A 19,053-nucleotide genomic window follows, 5' to 3' on the forward strand; every position below is an offset into this window, starting at 1 on the left:
TTATTGCAATAATTTATATTAAATCAAGATGATTGTTTGAAGAAATGACAAAGTCTCGCTCACTTGATTTGAATATTCCACCACAGCTCCATGACGCAGCTGCATATGCTATTGTTGATTTGAGAAAGTCGGGGGAGCTTGGTTGCTTGCCTCAGGCTGCTCCTCTCATCAAGTGATGATATTTTCACCCGTCAGACTACTCTCAATTGAATTTTGTCTTTACTAATATGTCAAATTAGTCTAGATTTAGAAATGACCCATTATCAAATTGGCAGGAACAGGGGGAAAATAGACATGTCATCTGTATGCACTCAAATAGCGAATGGAGGCCGCAGGCTTTTCTGACTGTCCGTTTTCCAATGATGCTCGATGGGCTACTTCGGTAGCTGAGAAATAATAGAACATTCATTTCACTCCATGCGTCAACCGCTTTGAGGAGCATGCGCTCGCTGTAAGACAGGTGACATACCGCCCAAACTCCGTATGCCATGGGCTCTCCAACCTTGCTCCTGTAGCTACCCAGTGCTTAATTTGTGAAACCAAGTAAAAATCTGTTTGGGAACATCGATAGTAACTTGTTTTGCACAACAAGGCACATTTCACTGTTGACAGACCCTCTGCGCCCTTGAGAAAGGAATAAAAGAGAGGTGTTGGAAACGCATGGCGGTGAGATATTCTGTAGCTACATCTCATGTCAGCCTATTGATTATGAAAATATTACAAAAACTCATTACTAGGCTATTCAGAATCAGATACAAATTCACTACAATTGTAAGCTCACTGTAAGCCGCCCTGCATAATCAATGAACCAGCAGCATCGACTAGGGCTACACTTTCTAATATGCAGTAGGCTACAGTTGAAGTTGGAAGTTTACATACACTTAGGTTGGATTCATTAAAACTCGTTTTTCAAACACTCCGCACATTTCTTGTTAACAAACTGTAGTCTTGGCAAGTCGGTTAGAACATCTACTTTGTGCATGACAAGTCATTTTTCCAACAATTGTTTACAGACAGATTATTTCAGTTAATTACAACTCCAGTGGGTCAGAAGTTCACATACACTAAGTTGACTGTGCCTTAAAACAGCTTGGAAAATTCCAGAAAATTATGTCATGGCTTTAGAAGCTTCTGATAAATTATGTCAATTAGCCTGAGTCAATTGAAGGTGTATTTGTGGATGTATTTCAAGGTCTACCTTCAAACTCAGTGCCTCTTTGCTTGACATCATGAGAAAATCTAAAGAAATCAGCCAAGACCTCAGAAAACAATTGTAGACCTCGACAAGTCTGGTTCATCCTTGGGAGCAATTTCCAAATGACTGAAGGTACCACGTTCATCTTTACAAACAATAGTACGCAAGTATAAAAGGAAAAAGGGGGAAGCTTGCAAGCCAAAGAACACCATCCCAACCGTGAAGCACAGGGGTGGCAGAATCATGTTGTGGGGGTGTTTGGCTGCAGGAGGGACTGGTGCACTTCTCAAAATAGATGGCTTTATGAGAAAGGAAAATTACGTGGATATAGTGAAGCAACATCTCAAGACATCAGTCAGGAAGTTAAAGCTTGATCGCAAATGGGTCTTCCAAATGGACAAAGATCCCAAGCATCCTTCCAAAGTTGTGGCAAAATGGCTTAAGGACAACAAAGTCAAGGTATTGGAGTGGCCATCACAAAGCCCTGACCTCAATCCTATAGAAAATGTGTGGGCAGAACTGAAATTACATGTGCGAGCAAGGAGGCCTACAAACCTGACTAAGTTACACCAGCTCTGTTAGGAGGAATGGGCCAAAATTCACCCAACTTATTGTGGGAAGCTTGTGGAAGTCTACCCAAAACGTTTGACCCAAGTTAAACAATTTAACAGCAATGCTACCAAATACTAACTGAGTGTATGTAAACACCTGACACACTGGGAATGTGATGAAAGAAATAAAAGCTGAAATAATTCTCTCTACTATTATTATGCTAGTGAGGTAGGTTTATTCGAGGTAGGTTTCATCATGTTTTCGAGCACGATTTCTGCTTTTGTGCTGGCGAGTTGCCTCGGCTTCACTTAATGTAGTAGCCACCGAACTAACGGAGGATGGTAGTGTAAGGAAACAGTCCATTTTGCAGCAACGTAGCGGACCTAGCCATTCACTGTCGGGATGATACATGTGCCGCCTTCTCCCATGATCTAAGGGTGCTCTCAGTGGTTGAATTATGTATTTTAGATTTGAATCATTTTAAAATTTGGATTTCTAAGGTGAACCACATTACAATGACTTTGCGATACAAAGACAATATTAAATATATATATATATTTAAATTTCATCCGTCTTTTGGACATTTTCCCGTGACCCCATTTTTATATCAGGCAACTGCCGTACGGGGTCACATCCCCTAGTTTTTGGAACCGCTGACCTAACCCAATTGAAAACGGATCAAATACAGAAATATCTTACCAGTTGGAGAAGAGAAGGTCATCATAGATTTGAAGGAAATAATCGTAAGCTGCATTGATCCACTGAATCAGAAACATCTAGAGTTGGGGAAGAAGAGAGAAATTGCGGTTTAGTTCAGGTAGGTAGGTGTGTGTGTGTGTGTACCAGGTGTGCATGTGTGTGTGACTCACAGGGGTCAGTTCATTGTTTAGTTCAGGTAGTGTAGGATCCTACAATTAACTGCCAAAATAATGGTTAACACTTGAGTAAAAAAGGTACACAGAATATTGAAAGCAGGTGATTCCACATGTGTGGTTCCTGAGTTAATTAAGCAATTATAACCCATCATGCTTAGGGTCATGTATACAAATTCTGGGCAAACCATTATTTTGGCTACCATGGCTATAGGATGACAATGCGCCCATCCACAGGGCACAAAGTCACTGAATGGTTTGATGAGCATGAAATGATATAAACCATATGCCATGCCGTCTCAGTCACCAGATCACAACTCAAGTGAACACTTATGGGAGATTCTGGAGGGGCGCCCAAGACAGCGTTTCCTACCTCGATCAACAAAAACACCAAATTATGGAATTGCTCGTGGAATAATGGGTATCGCATCCCAGATACTTGTAGCATCTATGCCAAGGTGCATTGAAACTGTTCTGGCTCGTAGTGGCCCAACGTCCTATTTCCTTTATTTTGGCAGTTACCTGTAGCTCAGGTAGGCAGGTGTATGTGTGTACCAGGTGTGTGAGTGCGAGACTCACGGGGGACAATTCGTTGTTTAGTTCAGGTAGCGTGGCGTCATAGCTCAGGTAGGAGGGGTCTCTCTGCAGGAGCTCCAGCTGCTCGTGGAGGTGGGTCTTATCATCGTCACTGCCGTTCCATCCACCAATCACAGACCGGTACACAGCCTTACCTCCCGGGCTCCGCCTCTCCAGTATCACCACCTGTCATGGTGCAATCAAACACGATCGCATAATGTGTGCGTACTGTACGATACACCTTATTGCCCATTTGTGTGGGTGTGTATTGTAAGCAAAGCATGTGTTTATTACTAACCTGTGCGAACAGTGGGGCCTGGTTGTGGAGCAAGGCCTGACACAGTGGTTGTTGCTGTCTCTGGTAGACATATGTGAAGCGCAGGACGTCTTTAGTGTTAGACGAGGCGAAGGTCAGGAAGGCCTGGTTACCAGGGACAAACCCTGGCTCCTCACCAGTGATCAGCAGCACACAGTACCTGAGGGAGAGAGAGAGAAAGAGAAGGGGGAAGGAAGAAGGTTTACTTTATTTTCCTTAAGGATCAGAAACGTGTCTTCCTGCTTTGTTCCAATAACCACACTAGCATACCACTTAGAACTCAGAATGCATGCCAATACAATATTTAATTCTTAGGATTATCCCAACGCAGACATACAGTATATCCGAGAGTCTTTATTGCAGTCACACTGCAAAGATGATAAGATCTCACAACACGTATAGAAGTGTTGAACATCTCAGGAACCACAAAAAAAGTTACATAGAAATCTTCTGCTATGTGCAGTGCACAGTGAGGCTGCAATAAAACGACCTAAGACAGAGGCGAGCTCTGTCCACATTAGCATACCACTTAGAATTAAGAATACATGCCTAAAACATGAGTTCATTCTAAGTCAGGCCTGGGCAAACGATGGCCCTTGGGCCATATGTTGCCCGCGACCTGATTCAATACAGCCAGTGGAATCCTGCTCAGATTAAAGAATTTGTGATAGTAAAGCTTTGAAAAAAGTATTTGTTATTCAAATTAGACGCCCAATGAAAACTCGCCTTTGTGTAATGATTTTAACTACCATGGCTTGTGGGACATTTATCTTGAAGGCACGTATAAATAACAACTGCACGAGGACCGACAGTGACTGACACACGTAACAGTTACAAATAGTAGCTAGCTAGAAATTGCGCAAAAATGAGCTTTATCAAAGAAAAGGAAAGTAGACAATGAATGTAGGGTGTTCCAGCAAGAGTGGACGTTGAAATATTTATTTATTGAGGTATCAGGGAAAGCTATGTGCTTAGTGTGCAAAGAGAGCATCACTGTCTTGAAAGACTACAACTTGTCCCGACACTTCCAGACAAAGCATGCAGAGAAATATAGGAATGTGTCTTCTGAGCAGAGGGCAAGTACATTGAAAGAGTTGCTTTCTTGCGAGAGCTAGCCATGTACTGTCCCACAAAATTGCTAAACATAGCAAGCCATTCTGAGGGTGAATTCATTAAAGAATGTTTAATTGACTCAGCAGCAATACTTTGCACCGACAAAAAAGAGCTGTTTGAAAATGTTTCCCTGTCAAGGCGAACAGTGACAGGGCGTGTTGAGGACGTCGCAGAGAATATGGAACAACAGTTTTCCTGCATTGCATTATTCATCAGGAGGTGCTCTGTAAATGTGTTCTGAAAATGAGCCATGTGGATACAGTCACTAAAGTGGTAAACTTCATAAGAGCAAAATCTTTAAACTACAGGCAGTTTGTCTCACTGTTGGAAGAGAGTCGGGTCATGCAGATCTCCCCTACCACGCAAACGAGAGATGGCGGAGTTTGGGGAAGGTGCTTAAAAAGGATGGGCGACCTGAAGTCGGAGATTTCCTTTCTTTTGCAAAAAGATTTCCCTCAACTGCAAGATCAAGAATGGTTGGCTGATTATGCCTTCACCGTGGACATCATGGCCCTCATGAATGAACGGAATTCCAAACTACAAGGGAAAAGCCTTTTTGCACATCAGATGTACAGCCAGCCTTGTCAAAGCCTTCAGGGGAAAATTACTCCTCCTGACCCGCCAAGTAGAAGCCAACAATCGCACCCACCTTCCGACACTACTAGTCTGTTCCCCATCAGATGACCAGTGGGAGAAGTTGTACATCGCTGCTGCGTGCTTTGAACGGTCAGTTTTCCCGTCATTTTGAGGATTTGAAGTATTGGAAAATTACATCCTGTTGGCTTCCTCTCCTTTCTCCTTCAATGTGGAACACGCACCCACTGGCCTGCAACTTGAGCTTATCGATTTTCAGTCTGATGCAGTGATTGGAGAACTATTCAAAACAATGTCACTGACGAGGTTCTACGCATCTCTCGATGAACAAAACCTTTCAAAGATTAGGAGTCATGCTCAGAACATGTTTGTACTGTTTGGGTCAACCTATGTATGTGAACAGACATCTTCAGTGATGAAATATAACAAGTCAAGGCACAGATCCTCTCTTACCGACTCCCACCTCTCAGCAATCCAGCGCAAAGTGACGAAACTATACCTGACTCTACTGCTCTAGTCAATGCCCAGCAGAGACTTTTCCCTCTGTGTAGTTCATTGCATGATTAATAATGAAATACCTTCAAAAAGGAAAATATGGATGTGTTTTATTTCTGTGCATGTTAAAGTAAAATAAGTGGCATATCTGGATGTGATTTACAGAAGAGATATGTCAACAAAATCATACACATGATGTATAATCCTGTTATATGATTCTGGCCCGCGATGGCAAAAATATATTCTAATGTGGCCCTCCATGGAAAATCACTTCCCAGGCCTGTTCTAAGTGGTATTAGTGTGGATATTAAAGCCCAGTGCAGTCAAAAACGTGATTTTCTTTCTTAAGTTTATTAGGTACACTCACCTACCGGGTAGGACGTCTTTTCCTCCAGAACAGCCCAAATTATTTGGGGCGTGGATTCTACATGGTGTGGCGTTCAAACGTTGCTCAATTGTTATCAAGGGACCGAACGTGTGCCACGGAAACATTCCCCACAACATTACACCATTGACACCAGGCTGGATGGGTCCATGGCCTCATGCTGCTTACACCAAATCCAGACTCTGCCATCAGCATTACGCAAACAGGATTTGTCGAACCAGGCAATGTTTTTCTGCTCCTCAATTGACCAGTGTTGGTGATTACACTTCTTGTTTTTAGCTGATAGGAGTGGAACGCAGTGTAGTTGTCTGCTGCAATAGATGCCGTTCTGCACATCACTGTTTTACTACGCAGTTATTTTCCTGTTTGTGGCTAGCCTGTTAGCTTGCACGATTCTTGCCATTCTCCTTCGACCTCTCATCAACAAGCTGTTTTCGCCCACAGGACTGTATGTTTATTTATTTTTTGTCGCATCATTCTTGGTAAACCCTGGACACTGTCGTGCGTGAAAAGCCCAGGAGGCGGGCCGTTACTGAGATACTACATCCGGCGCGCCTGGCACTGACGATCATACACACTCAGTCGCTTATGGCACTCATTCGAACATTCAATCGAACAGTAACTGAATGCCTCGATGCCAGTCTGCCTGCTTTATATAGCAAGCCACGGCCATGTGACTCACTGTTTCTAGGAGGGAACCATTTGTGAACAGGGTGGTGTACCAAATAAACTGTATATTTTATTGAATATTTCCACAGTGAGGTTGGAATAATACTGTGAAATTTGAAAAAAAAAATGAAAATTCCCTTTCAGTGTGAGTGCTGTTTGAAAAGACATCCTAAAATTTCACCCAGTTTTGAAGGGATGGAGTTTTGGGCCAAGCCTGGTGACGTCACCAGGCGGTAAGTTAATTAATAGAAAATAAGAAAGAGAGTTCCAAACCTCTCTGCGAATAACAGCTAGTTTTCAGTTTCCCCCTCCCCACTCAGACTACTCCCATATAGTCCTCGCAAAATTATTGTTTGAGAAATTGAGCTTTGCTAAGAAGCTATTCTTGTTAATTTTTGACCATTTTAATAGAAATCACAATGAGGTACTAAATTGTTATCCAGAAATTATTTGATATGGAGATAGAAACGGCTGCATTGGACCTTTAAGATCAGAGGCCGGATTTAGTTGGTTCTTACTTCCTGCGCCGGTGGAACTGCTTGATGGGGCAGAGCTCATCGAACAGATGCTGGTTGACCAACCGAGGGACACACAGGTACTTGTTGTTGGACACAAACTCCTCCATGATCTGTCTCTTCATCCCTTTAGCCTGGAGGGGGGGGGGGGGGTAGAGAGAGAGCAATGATCAGGTATTCAACTGGCAGTCTTGTGGTTCTGACCCATTCATCTCAGAATAAGTCATCTAGAGCCAGCGCATGCAACTATTTCAAGACTGGTCCATGAGTTTACCTGTATAATATCAGCAGGTTGCTCAGTGTTCTCCTTGAACAGCAGCATTGTGGGAGCATAGCTGTTGATGTTGAACTGATGTAGTAGTCTGGATGTCTCTGTCAGTCCCTGGTCCACGTAACCAAACCGCACATAGTCCTTAAAGGCAAACGCTGTGAGCTGGAGGGAGGGAGAGAAGGGTAAGATGTTGGACTGATGACTAGATAGATAACCATTTTCCACAGACACACTCAGTGTGTGTTACCTTGTAGAGCAGGGGCACTGCAGGCACTTGGTCAAACAGCAACACACTGGGATTGTTCTCAACATGCCAGCTGCCCAGGAAGGACACATAGTTCTTATCTGTTACCTGACAAAGAAAAATAAAACAAGATCAAATGGAACAATTTATTAAGTTCAGGAGAGATTAAAATGCTTTATATATATATATTCAATCAGTGCATTTGGAAAGTATTCAGACCCCTTGACTTTTTCCACATTGTGTAACATTGCAGCCTTGTTATAAAATGTATTAAATAAATAAAAATCCTCAATCTACAGACAATACCCCATAACGACAAAGCGAGAAACTAAAAAAAAACGTATTTACATAAGTATTCAGACCCTTTGCCATAGCAAGAAATTGAGCTCAGGTGCATCCTGTTTCCATTCTTGAGATGTTTCTAAAACTTTGAGTCCACCTGTGGTAAATTCAATTGATTGGACATGATTTGCAAAGGCACACACCTGTCTATATAAGGTCCCACAGTTGGCAGTCCATGTCATGTTTTTCCAGAGTCAGGGACTGTGAGACTAGTCAGGATCGAGGGGAAGAACAGAGCAAAGTACAAACATCCTTGATGAAAACCTGTTCCAGAACGCTCAGAACCTCAGATTGGAGAAAAGGTCTGAAGAGACCTGAAAATAGCTGTGCAGCAACGCTCCCCATCCAACTTGACAGACCTTGAGAGGATCTGCAGAGAAAATTGGGAGAAACTCCCCAAATACAGGTGTGCCAAGCTTGTAGCGTTATACCCAAGAAGACTTGAGGCTGTAATCGCTGCCAAAGGTGTTTCAAAAAAGAACTGAGTAAAGGGTCTGAATACTTATGTAAATGTGATATTTCAGTTTAAAATGTTTAATACATTTACAAAAATGTCTAAAAACCAGTTTTAACTTTGTCATTATCGCGTATTGTGTGTAGATTGATGAAGGGAAAAAAAACTATATTTTTGTTTAAAATCTTTTCTATATTTTACCTTTATTTAACCAGGCAAGTCAGTTAAGAACAAATTCTTATTTTCAATGACGGCCTAGGAAAATAATAATGTTCAGGGGCAGAACGACAGATTTGTACCTTGTCAGCTCTGGGGTTTGAACTTGCAACCTTCCGGTTACTAGTCCAACCCTCTAACCACTAGGCTACCCTGCCGCTCCATTTTAGAATAAGGCTGTAACGTAACAAATTGTGGAAAAAGTCAAGGGGTCTGAATACTTTGCAAATGCACTGTATTTTATGGCATGCAGTGCAAAAAAGGAAACCTACAATACGTATTACAGATACTGCGTAATTGTAGCAATTATACACAATATATGAGTAAAGTATTCACATATCCCTTTGCATAACTTTGGAATGAAAAGCACCGTAGCTTAAAGAGCAACTGTGCCACTTTTCAACCTCATATTCATCATCTCCAGCACCAAACCAGTGTCTACATTATGTCAAGATGGAGCATATACACTACGTTCAAAAATTTGGGGTCACATAGAAATGTCCTTGTTTTTGAAAGAATATAAATAAAATTGTCTATTAAAATAACATAAAATTGATCAGAAACACAGTGTAGACATTGTTAATGTTGTAAATGACTACTGTAGCTGGAAACGGCTGATATATGGAATATCTACATAGGCATACAAAGGCCCATTATCAGCAACCATCACTTCTGTGTTCCAATGGCACATTGTGATAGCTAATCCAAGTTTATCATTATAAAAGGCTAATTGATCATTAGAAAACCGTCAGCTATGTTAGCACAGCTGAAAACTGCAGTGCTGATTAAAGAAGCAATAACACTGGCCTTCCTTAGACGAGTTGAGTATCTGGAGCATCAGCATTTGTGGGTTTGATTACAGGCTCAAAAATGGCCAGAAACAAAGCACTTTCTTCTGAAACTCAGTCTATTCTTGTTGAGAAATGAAGGCTTTTCCATGCGAGAACTTGCCAAGAAACTGAAGATCTCGTACAACGCTAATGAGTGAAGCCTCGGAGGCAACAGGTCCACTACAAACTGTCTGAGGTGTTTCTGACTATTTATTATAATGGTGCTGATTAACTGAACACGATAGGTGGCAAAAAACATCGGAAGCCATTCATTTTCAATGGAGGGAAGTGAAATGGGCAGGAGACTGTTGGGCGATCCGAACATGGGCGAGAGAGTGTGAATAGGGCGGGACCTAAGTTGGGGAAAGCGGAATTCTCAGCGATATCGCATCAGGATTGACCAATCAAAGCCTACTATAGCTTCTAGCCTCTACTGGATTGGCTGTTGATACCTAGCATGCTCGCTAGCACCCATTATTATTACTATAAATCATACTGAATACGTTGCAATATTGTTAACAGCAGGCCTACCTTTTCCACCAGCCTCTGAGGTAGCAGGTCTTCTACAAACTGTCGCAGGTGTTCTCTGACCACGGAGTAGTGGAACACAGTCACTCGACCATTGACCACACCCAGAATGGATGGCGTGCGATGGACACCCAGCTGGTTGGCTAGGCGACGCTCGTAACCAATGTCAACAATGCCGATACCCACACCTGAGTGATGGACACCATTCATTAGGTTGTTACATACCAGTGGACAGTAGAGGGAAGCAAAGATACAGTTGTATTAAACAGATTACAATGTACTGTATGTTTTGATTCATTTGAGTCACCACTGACTAATAGGTTTCAGCCCATTTCCCCTGTTGTTCTCTTGTCAATGGTTAGTTTCTCCACCTGTTACAAACCACACATCAGTGAATAAATTTAACAACCTTCAAATCATGATTTGACCCCAACGGATTCTTAGTGAAAGACATGTACTGCATCCCAAATGGCACCCTTTTCCTACAGAGTCCACTACTTATGACCACAGCCCTATTGTCCCTGGTCAGAAGTAGTGCAGTATATAGCGAATAAGGTGCCATTTGGGACACAGTCATGGACTTCCTGGAAGTCTGCCGACTTCGTACCCAGTGGCTCTAGCTCCTGTACTGCCTCCCTCCAGACTGGCTCGATGTGAACGCAGGCGAAGCACCACTCGGAGGTGATCTTGATCAGGTAGGGCCGCTTGAAGCTGTCGGGCAGCACCTTACTGTTGAACCCTGCGTGGTCGAGCAGATACTTGCTGTCGGAGAAGTCCCGGCCTGACCTGGGGGAAGAGAAGATTTAGCCACTCTTGGAGGACAATGGAAGTTGATTAAATATGCTTCTTTACTACTAAACCCAATGCGTGTTTTGCATGTAGCCTTCGTCATGGATACCCCAGACAGAAAAATAAAGGATGCTTTGATATGGTATCTTTCAAAATGGCCTCAGGGACCAATCAATTCAGGGACCCCTCAGAGTGGGAATATATTTACGTTTTGGTCATTCAGCAGATGCTCTTACCCAGAGCGATAGTGCAATTAAGGTATGTAAAAACCAGCAAATATCACAGTCTTTGCAAAGGATACAAGACAACATGATTGGCAAATGAGTTGCAAAAATTGCGTGGCATCTTTTCCTTTGCACTGACCTAGGGAAATTGAAGAATGACTCGTCGAAATAGAAGCTGTTGTGGAAGTGTCGGTTGAAGCCCTGCTGGTGCTGACCCTGCTTGTTTTCCTCCATCTGTCCGTAGCGGTCGTAGTTAGCACGCCGCTCCACATTCCCCAGGATCTGAGGGAGGGATCCAATCAAACTTTGTTATGAACTCCTCTCCTCCTCCTGACTATAGAGTTTAAATAGAGCAGTGTTCTACAATTCAGATCCTTGGAGACCCACAGGGTCAGGATGTGCAGGCTTTTGTACAAGCCCAGCATTTACACAACACTTCAGCACCAGTATAGTCAAGCTCTTGAGCCAGGTGTTAGATTTGTGCTGTGTTAAAATCTGTAGTGCACACACCCAGTGCATGCCATGTAGCCATGTTAGTTGAATAAACAAGAATCTAAACATTTAAGATTTTTGTCTGCATGTGTGTCTGGTAAGTGAAACTAGTTTACCTCATAAGACTTAGTGATCTTGATGAACATATCTTCAGCCCCAGGATCATTGTTCTTGTCTGGGTGCCTTGAACACAGAGCAAAGAGACACTTATAGCAGAAGGACACTTAAAAACGCCCATACCAGTAGAAATACACTTTTTCGAGCTGAAAGAAAACAGCCAGAGTTAAGAACAGCTCAAATAAGCAAAGAGAAATGACAGTCCATTACCTTAAGACATGAAGATCAGTCAACCAGGAACACTTCAAGAACATTGAACGTTTAAGGTGCATTTGCAAAAACCATTAAGCACTATGCCTGTGGCAGTCCTCTCATGAGGACTGCCACAGGAAAGAAAGAAGTTACCTCTGCTGCAGAGGATAAGTTCATTATAGTTACCAGCCTCAGAAATTACAGACCAAATAAATGCTTCAGAGTTCAAGTAACAGACACATCTCAACAACTGTTCAGAAGAGACTGCGTGAATCAGGGCTTCATAGTCAAATTGCTGCAAAGAAACCACTGCTAAAGGACACCAATAAGAAGAGACTTGCTTGAGCCAAGAAACAAGAGCAATGGACATTAGGCCAGTGGAAATCTCTCCTTTGGTCTGATGTGTCCAAATTTGAGATTTTTGGTTCCTACCGCCATGAGATGCAGATTAGGCGAACGGATGACTGCCGCATGTGTAGGTCCCACCGTGAAGCATGGAGGAGGTGGTGCGATGGTGATTTTCTGGTGAAACTGTCAGTGATTTATTTAGAATTCAAGGCACACATAACCAGCATGGCTACCACAGCATTCTGCAGCAATACGCCATCCCATCTGGTTTGCGCTTAGTGGGATATAATTTGTTTTGTTTTTTTCAAGAACACACCAGGCTGTGTAAGGGCTATTTGATCAAGAAGGAAAGTGATGGAGTGCTGCATCAGATGACCTGACCGCCACAATCACCCGACCTCAACCCAATTGAGATGGTTTGGGATGAGTTAACCTGCAGAGGTTAGGAAAAGAAGCCAACAAGTGCTCAGCATATGTGGGAACTCCTTCAAGACTGTTGGAAAAGCATTCCAGGTGAAGCTGGTTGAGAGAATGCCAACAGTGTGCAAAGCTGTCATTAAGGCAAAGGGTGGCGACTTTGAAGAACGTAAAATCTAAAATATATTTAGATTAGTTTAACACTTTTTTTGGTTACTACATGATCCATGTGTTATTTCATAGTTTTGATGTCTTCACTATTATTATACAATGTTGAAAATAGTCAAAATAAAGAAAACTCTTGAATGAGTAAGTGTGTCCAAACTTTCACTGGTACTGGATATACAGTGCATTCGGAAAACATTCAGACCCTTTCACTTTTTCCACGTTGTTACATTACAGCCTTATTCTGAAAAGGATTAAATAAAAAATGGTTCTCAATCTACACACAATCCCCCATAATGAAAAAGCAAAAAAAAGCACACAATTTGGCAAATGCATTAAAAATAAAACAAATACCTTATGTCCTTGCCGTGTCTGAATCCTGGCCACCAAAACATCTGAGATTTCCATACCAAACTACAACGTTTTCCGTCAAGATGCAACTCCCCTTTGGCAGTTCTAATGTACTCCAGAGATTGCCCCCCATCTATCTTCCGAGTTCGTTCTGTTAGGTGACCTAAACTGAGATACTTTTAACACCCCAGCAGTCCTACAATCTAAACTAGACACCCTCAGTCTCACACAAATGATCAAGGAACCCACCTGGTACACCCCTAAATCCGTAAACATGGGCACCCTCATAGATATTATCCTGACCCTTACCCTTATATTATCCTGGCCCTCCAAATACACCTCTGCTGTTTTCAATCATGGTCTCAGCGATCACTGCCTCATTTGCATGCATCCGGTATGGGTCCACGGTCAAACGACCAGCCCTCATCCTTGTCAAACCCTCCCTAAAACACTTCTGCGAGCAGACCTTTCTAATCGACTTGGCCCGGGTATCCCAGAAGGATATTGACCTCATCCCGTCAGTCGAGGATGCTTGGTCGTTCTTTAAAAGTAATTTCCTCACCATCTTAAATAAGCATGCCCCTTTCAAAAATGTTTAGAACTAAGAACAGAAATAGCCCTTGGTTCACTCCAGACCTGACTGCCCTCGACTAGCACAAAAACATCCTGTGACGGACTGCACTAGAATCGAATAGTCCCCATGATATGCAACTTTTCAGGGAAGTCAGGAACCAATAAACGCAGTCAGTCAGGAAAGCAAAGGCTAGCTTTTTAAAAAGAAATTTGCATCCTGTAGCTTTAACTCCAAAACGTTTTGGAACACTAAAGTCCATGAAGAAAAAGGGCACCTCCTCCCACCTGCCCACTGTACTGAGGCTAGGTAACACTGTCACCACCGATAAATCCATGATAATCGAGAATTTCAAGAAGCATTTCTCTACAGCTGGCCATGCTTTCCTCCTGGCTACCCCAACCCCGGCCAACAGCTCCGCACCCCCCGCAGCTACTTGCCCAAGACTCCCCAGCTTCTCCTTCACACAAATCCAGATAGCAGACGTTCTGAAAGATCTGCAAAACCTGATCCTTAAAGATTGGAAAGCTGCTGCGGTCATCCCCCTCTTCAAAGGGGGTGACAATCTAGATCCAAACTGTTATCGACCTATACCCATCCTGCCCTGCCTTTCTAAAGACTTCGAAAGCCAAGATAATCAACAGATCACTGACCATTTCGAATCCCACCATACCTTCTCCACTGTGCAATCCGGTTTTCGAGCTGGTCACGGGTGCACCTCAGCCACGCTCAAGGTACTAAACGATATCACAACCGCTATCGATAAAAGACAGTACTGTGCGGCCGTCTTCATCGACCTGGCCAAGGCTTTCGACTCTGTCAATCACCGTATTCTTATCGGCAGACTCAACAGTCTTGGTTTCTCAAATGACTGCCTCGCCTGGTTCACCAACTACTTCTCAGACAGAGTCCAGTGTGACAAATCGGAGGGCCTGTTGTCCGGACAGCTGGTAGTCTATGGGGGTACCACAGGGTTCAATTCTCAGGCCGACTCTGTTCTCTGTATATATCAACGATGTCGCTCTTGCTGCGGGTGATTCCCTGATCCACCTCTACGCAGACGACACCATTCTGTATACATCTGGCCCTTCTTTGGACACTGTGTTAACTAACCTCCAAACGAGCGTCAATGCCATACAACATTCCTTCCGTGGCCTCCAACTGCTCTTAAACGCTAGTAAAACCAAATGCATACTCTTCGTTCGCTGCCCGTACCCACCCGCCCGCCCAACTACCATCACTACTCTGGACGGTTCTGACTTAGAACATGTGGACAACTACAAATACCTAGGTGTCTGGCTAGACTGTAATCTCTCCTTCCAGACTCATATTTAACATCTTCAATCCAAAATTAAATCTAGAATCGGCTACCTATTTCACAAAAAAGCCTCCTTCACTCACGCCGCCAAACATACCCTCGTAAAACAGACTATCCTACCGATCCTCGACTTCGGCGATGTCATTTACAAAATACTCCAATACTCTACTCAGAAAACTGGATGCAGTCTATCACAGTGCCATCCGTTTTGTCACCAAAGCCCCTTATACCACTCACCACTGCGACCTGTATGCTCTAGTCGGCTGGCCCTCGCTACATATTCATCGCCAGACCCACTGGCTCCAGGTCATCTATAAAAGTCCATGCTAGGTAAAGCTCCGCCTTATCTCAGCTCACTGGTCACAATAACATCACCCACCGGTAGCACGCGCTCCAGCAGGTATATCTCACTGGTCATCCCCAAAGCCAACACCTCTTTGGCCGCCTTTCCTTCCAGTTCTCTGTTGCCAATGACTGGAATTAATTGCAAAAGTCGCTGAAGCTGGAGACATATTTCCCTCACTAACTTTAAACATCAGCTATCTGAGCAGCTAACCGATCGCTGCAGCTGTACATAGCCCATCTGTAAATAGCCCACCCAATTGACTTACCTCATCCCCATATAGTTTTTATTTACTTTTCTGCTCTTTTGCACACCAGTATTTCTACTTGCACATCACCATCTGCTCATCCATCACTCCAGTGTTAATTTGCTAAATTGTAATTACTTCGCTACTATGGCCAATTTATTGCCTTACCTCCTCACGCCATTTGCAAACTTTTTTTTTCTATTGTGTTATTGACTGTACGCTTGTTTATTCCATGTCTAACTCTGTGTTGTTGTTTGTGTCGCACTGCTTTGCTTTAGCTTGGCCAGGTCGCAGTTGTAAATGAGAACTTGTTCTCAACTAGCCTAAATAAAGGTGAAAAAAAAAATGACATAAGCATTCAGATCCTTTGCCATGAGACTCGAAATTGAGATTAGGTGCATCCTGTTTCCATTGATGATCTTTAACATGTTTCTACAACTTGACTGGAGTCCACCTGTGGTAAATTCAATTGATTGGACAGGATTTGGAAAGGCACACACCTGTGTATATAAGGTCCCGCAGTTGACAGTGCATGTCAGACCAAAAACCAACCCAAGAGGTTGAAGGAATTGTCAGTAGAGCTCCCAGACAGGATTGTGTCGAGGAACAGATCTGTAGAAGGGTACCCAAAAAAAGTCTGCAGCATTGGAGGTACCCAAGAACACAGTGGCCTACATCATTCTTAAATGGAAGAAGTGTGTAACCACCAAGACTCTTCCTAAAGCTGGGTGCCTGGTCAAACTGAGCAATCGGAAGAGAAGGGAGGTGATCAAGAACCCGATCATCACTCTGACAGAGCTCCAGACTTCCTCTGTGGAAATGGAAGAAACTTCCAGAAGGACAACCATCTCTGCAGCACTCCACCAATCAGGCCTTTATGGTAGAGTGACCAGACGGTAGCCACTCCTCAGTGAAAGGCAAAGGGAACCAGGAAACAAGATTCCCTAGTCCGATGAAATCAAGATTTAACTCTCTGCCTGAATGCCAAGTGTCATGTCTGGAGGAAACCAGGCACCGCTCATCAATATGCCAATACCATCCCTACGGTGAAGTATGGTGGTGGTAGGATCATGCAGTGGGGATGTTTTTCAGCGGCAGGGACTGAGAGACTAGTCAGGATTGAGGGCAAGATGAACGGTGCAAGTACAGAGACATCCTGGATGAAAACCTGCTCCAGAGCGCTCATGACCTCAGAATGGGGTGAAGGTTCACCTTCCAACAGGACAATGACCCTAAGCACACAGCCAAGCCAATGCAGGAGTGGCTTCAGGACAAGTCTCCAACAGTCCTTGAGTGGCCCAGCCAGAGCCCAGACTTGAACCCGATCTAACATCTCTGGAGAGACCCGAAAATAACCGTGCAGCGACGCTCCCCATCCAACCTGGCAGAGCTTGAGAGGATCTGCAGAGAATGGAAGAAACTCCCCAAATACAGGTTTGCCAAACTTGTAGTGTCATACCCAAGAAGACTGAACCCAAGAAGGCAGTAATCGCTGCCAAAGGTGCTTCAACAAAAGTACTGATTAAAGGGTCTGAATACTTATGTAAATGTGATATTTCTAGAGAAAGAAAGACAGGGCTCTACAGTGCTTCCATTTTAGACGCATATGTTCCAAAATATTTTGCTGTGTGACCTGGAATTTTAATTTAGGAACAGTGCGCCTAAAAAAATGAAGGATACATTTTTTCCAACTTAGGTGCACACACGCTGCTTGTAAAAAAGGTCAGTGTAGAATTGTGCATCTGCCGGCCGAAAGTACTTAGTGGTCCCTATAACACTCTGTGCCGACAGAAACCAAGCTAATGGCCCCTACTATGCAGACCGACAATTGGTCTGGTAAGTTCGCCCTACCCTATTGACAGACATTACTAGAGACAAACACACATCCATCCGTAAGAGGCCCCACACGCACACGTTACACAAACCTATTCATAGTATGATAGACAAAAAGTAGCAGGGGGTTTCCAACTCACCATTCTCTGACCAGCCTCTTGTACACCTTCTTGACCTCTGCTTGACCGGCGCTCTTGGTGAGCCCCAGGACTCTGTAGGGGTCAAACTCCTGGCCTGTGTTCACCGTCTCCCCCAGCAGCAGAAGGAGAACGGCCAGCCAGACCATAGAGGCCTGAAGTGGCCTACACAATCCCCCCATCTCCTCTCCTCCCTGTCCCAACGTCTCTAAATCTGCAACCTGAGTCAGGAGGAAGAAATTTAAAGTAAAAAGATACATTCATATCATATGACTCAGTTCTGTTGGAACTCTAACTGAAAATATTTGTAATCACTTTCATTTCAATACAGCGGTGCAGTTCTGCGGTGTTGTTAAATGGTTTCAGTTGTGTCGTTGAGACACTTCACCTGCATCAACTCGGTCAATGAGTTTCTCTATTGAGCCACGGAGTGGCACTGAACAACAATCAAAACGTTTTGCTAAGGCTGGCATAAATGACCCCACCTGGCTAGCAGCTAGTACCAATCTATCTAGCCAAAGTTAGCTAGGTAGAATTATTGACATGATCAACATTAGCTACTACAGCTAATATAGCTAGCTGCATTTGGTCGATGTTTTGATAGATAACGTTAGATTGCTGACAGCTGGCCAAACAAAATACGAGTGAAGCTTTTATAACTAGTTAGCTATACACATTACTCTGCTAGCTAACTAAATAAGGCTTGAAAGATAATGAATGTGGCTGGCTATTCCAGCTCTTTGCCCAGCTAGCAGCAAATATTTCATCTGTATTAGCAGTTTTTGCCTTTACTCTGGCTAGCCAACGTTAGAAGGCCAAGTCATGTCTACAGTACCTATTTATCTAGACAGCGATGCAACATGAAAATATATTGCTAAATAGCTACAAAATATGTTGTAAAAAATACTAAACCTGAATCAGTCACAAAATCAACTTGTCATCATGTCGACTGATATAATTTGATTTTGGATACTAGTTCACGTTTACAGATGCTGCTGCTTCTTCACATTTGTATACAGCGCCACCTACTGTACTGGAGTGTGAGTTCTTGTTCTTCTTCTTTGGGGTTAACGACGGGTGACATCCAATATGTTGCCTGACAGGTGTTGTGCAGAAAATCTTCCTCCTGCCAGAATCCCCCCCTTCTAATTTCCTTAATTTTGTGGCTAGAATCAAATACTTATGTGGCACACACATTTGTTCTATAGAACAAACTTCACGTCAGGATAGGCAACCGAAATTAATAATGAATGTATGTGTGTTATATTAAACATAGAGGTACGGGCGACATGGGCGGCCGCCCAGGGCGGCTGAAGGTGGGGTTCGCCCAGACTATTGATGA

At 43.4% G+C, this 19,053-nt stretch overlaps 1 pseudogene; it reads right to left on the reverse strand.

Moving 5' to 3' along the window:
• LOC115135463 (dnaJ homolog subfamily C member 16-like) overlaps positions 1 to 18,714 on the reverse strand; it is a 25,528-nt pseudogene extending 6,814 nt beyond the window's left edge.
• Between the last annotated feature and the right edge of the window lie 339 nt (positions 18,715 to 19,053).

Source organism: Oncorhynchus nerka, linkage group LG2, assembly GCF_034236695.1.
Source record: "Oncorhynchus nerka isolate Pitt River linkage group LG2, Oner_Uvic_2.0, whole genome shotgun sequence".
Taxonomy (NCBI): domain Eukaryota; kingdom Metazoa; phylum Chordata; class Actinopteri; order Salmoniformes; family Salmonidae; genus Oncorhynchus; species Oncorhynchus nerka.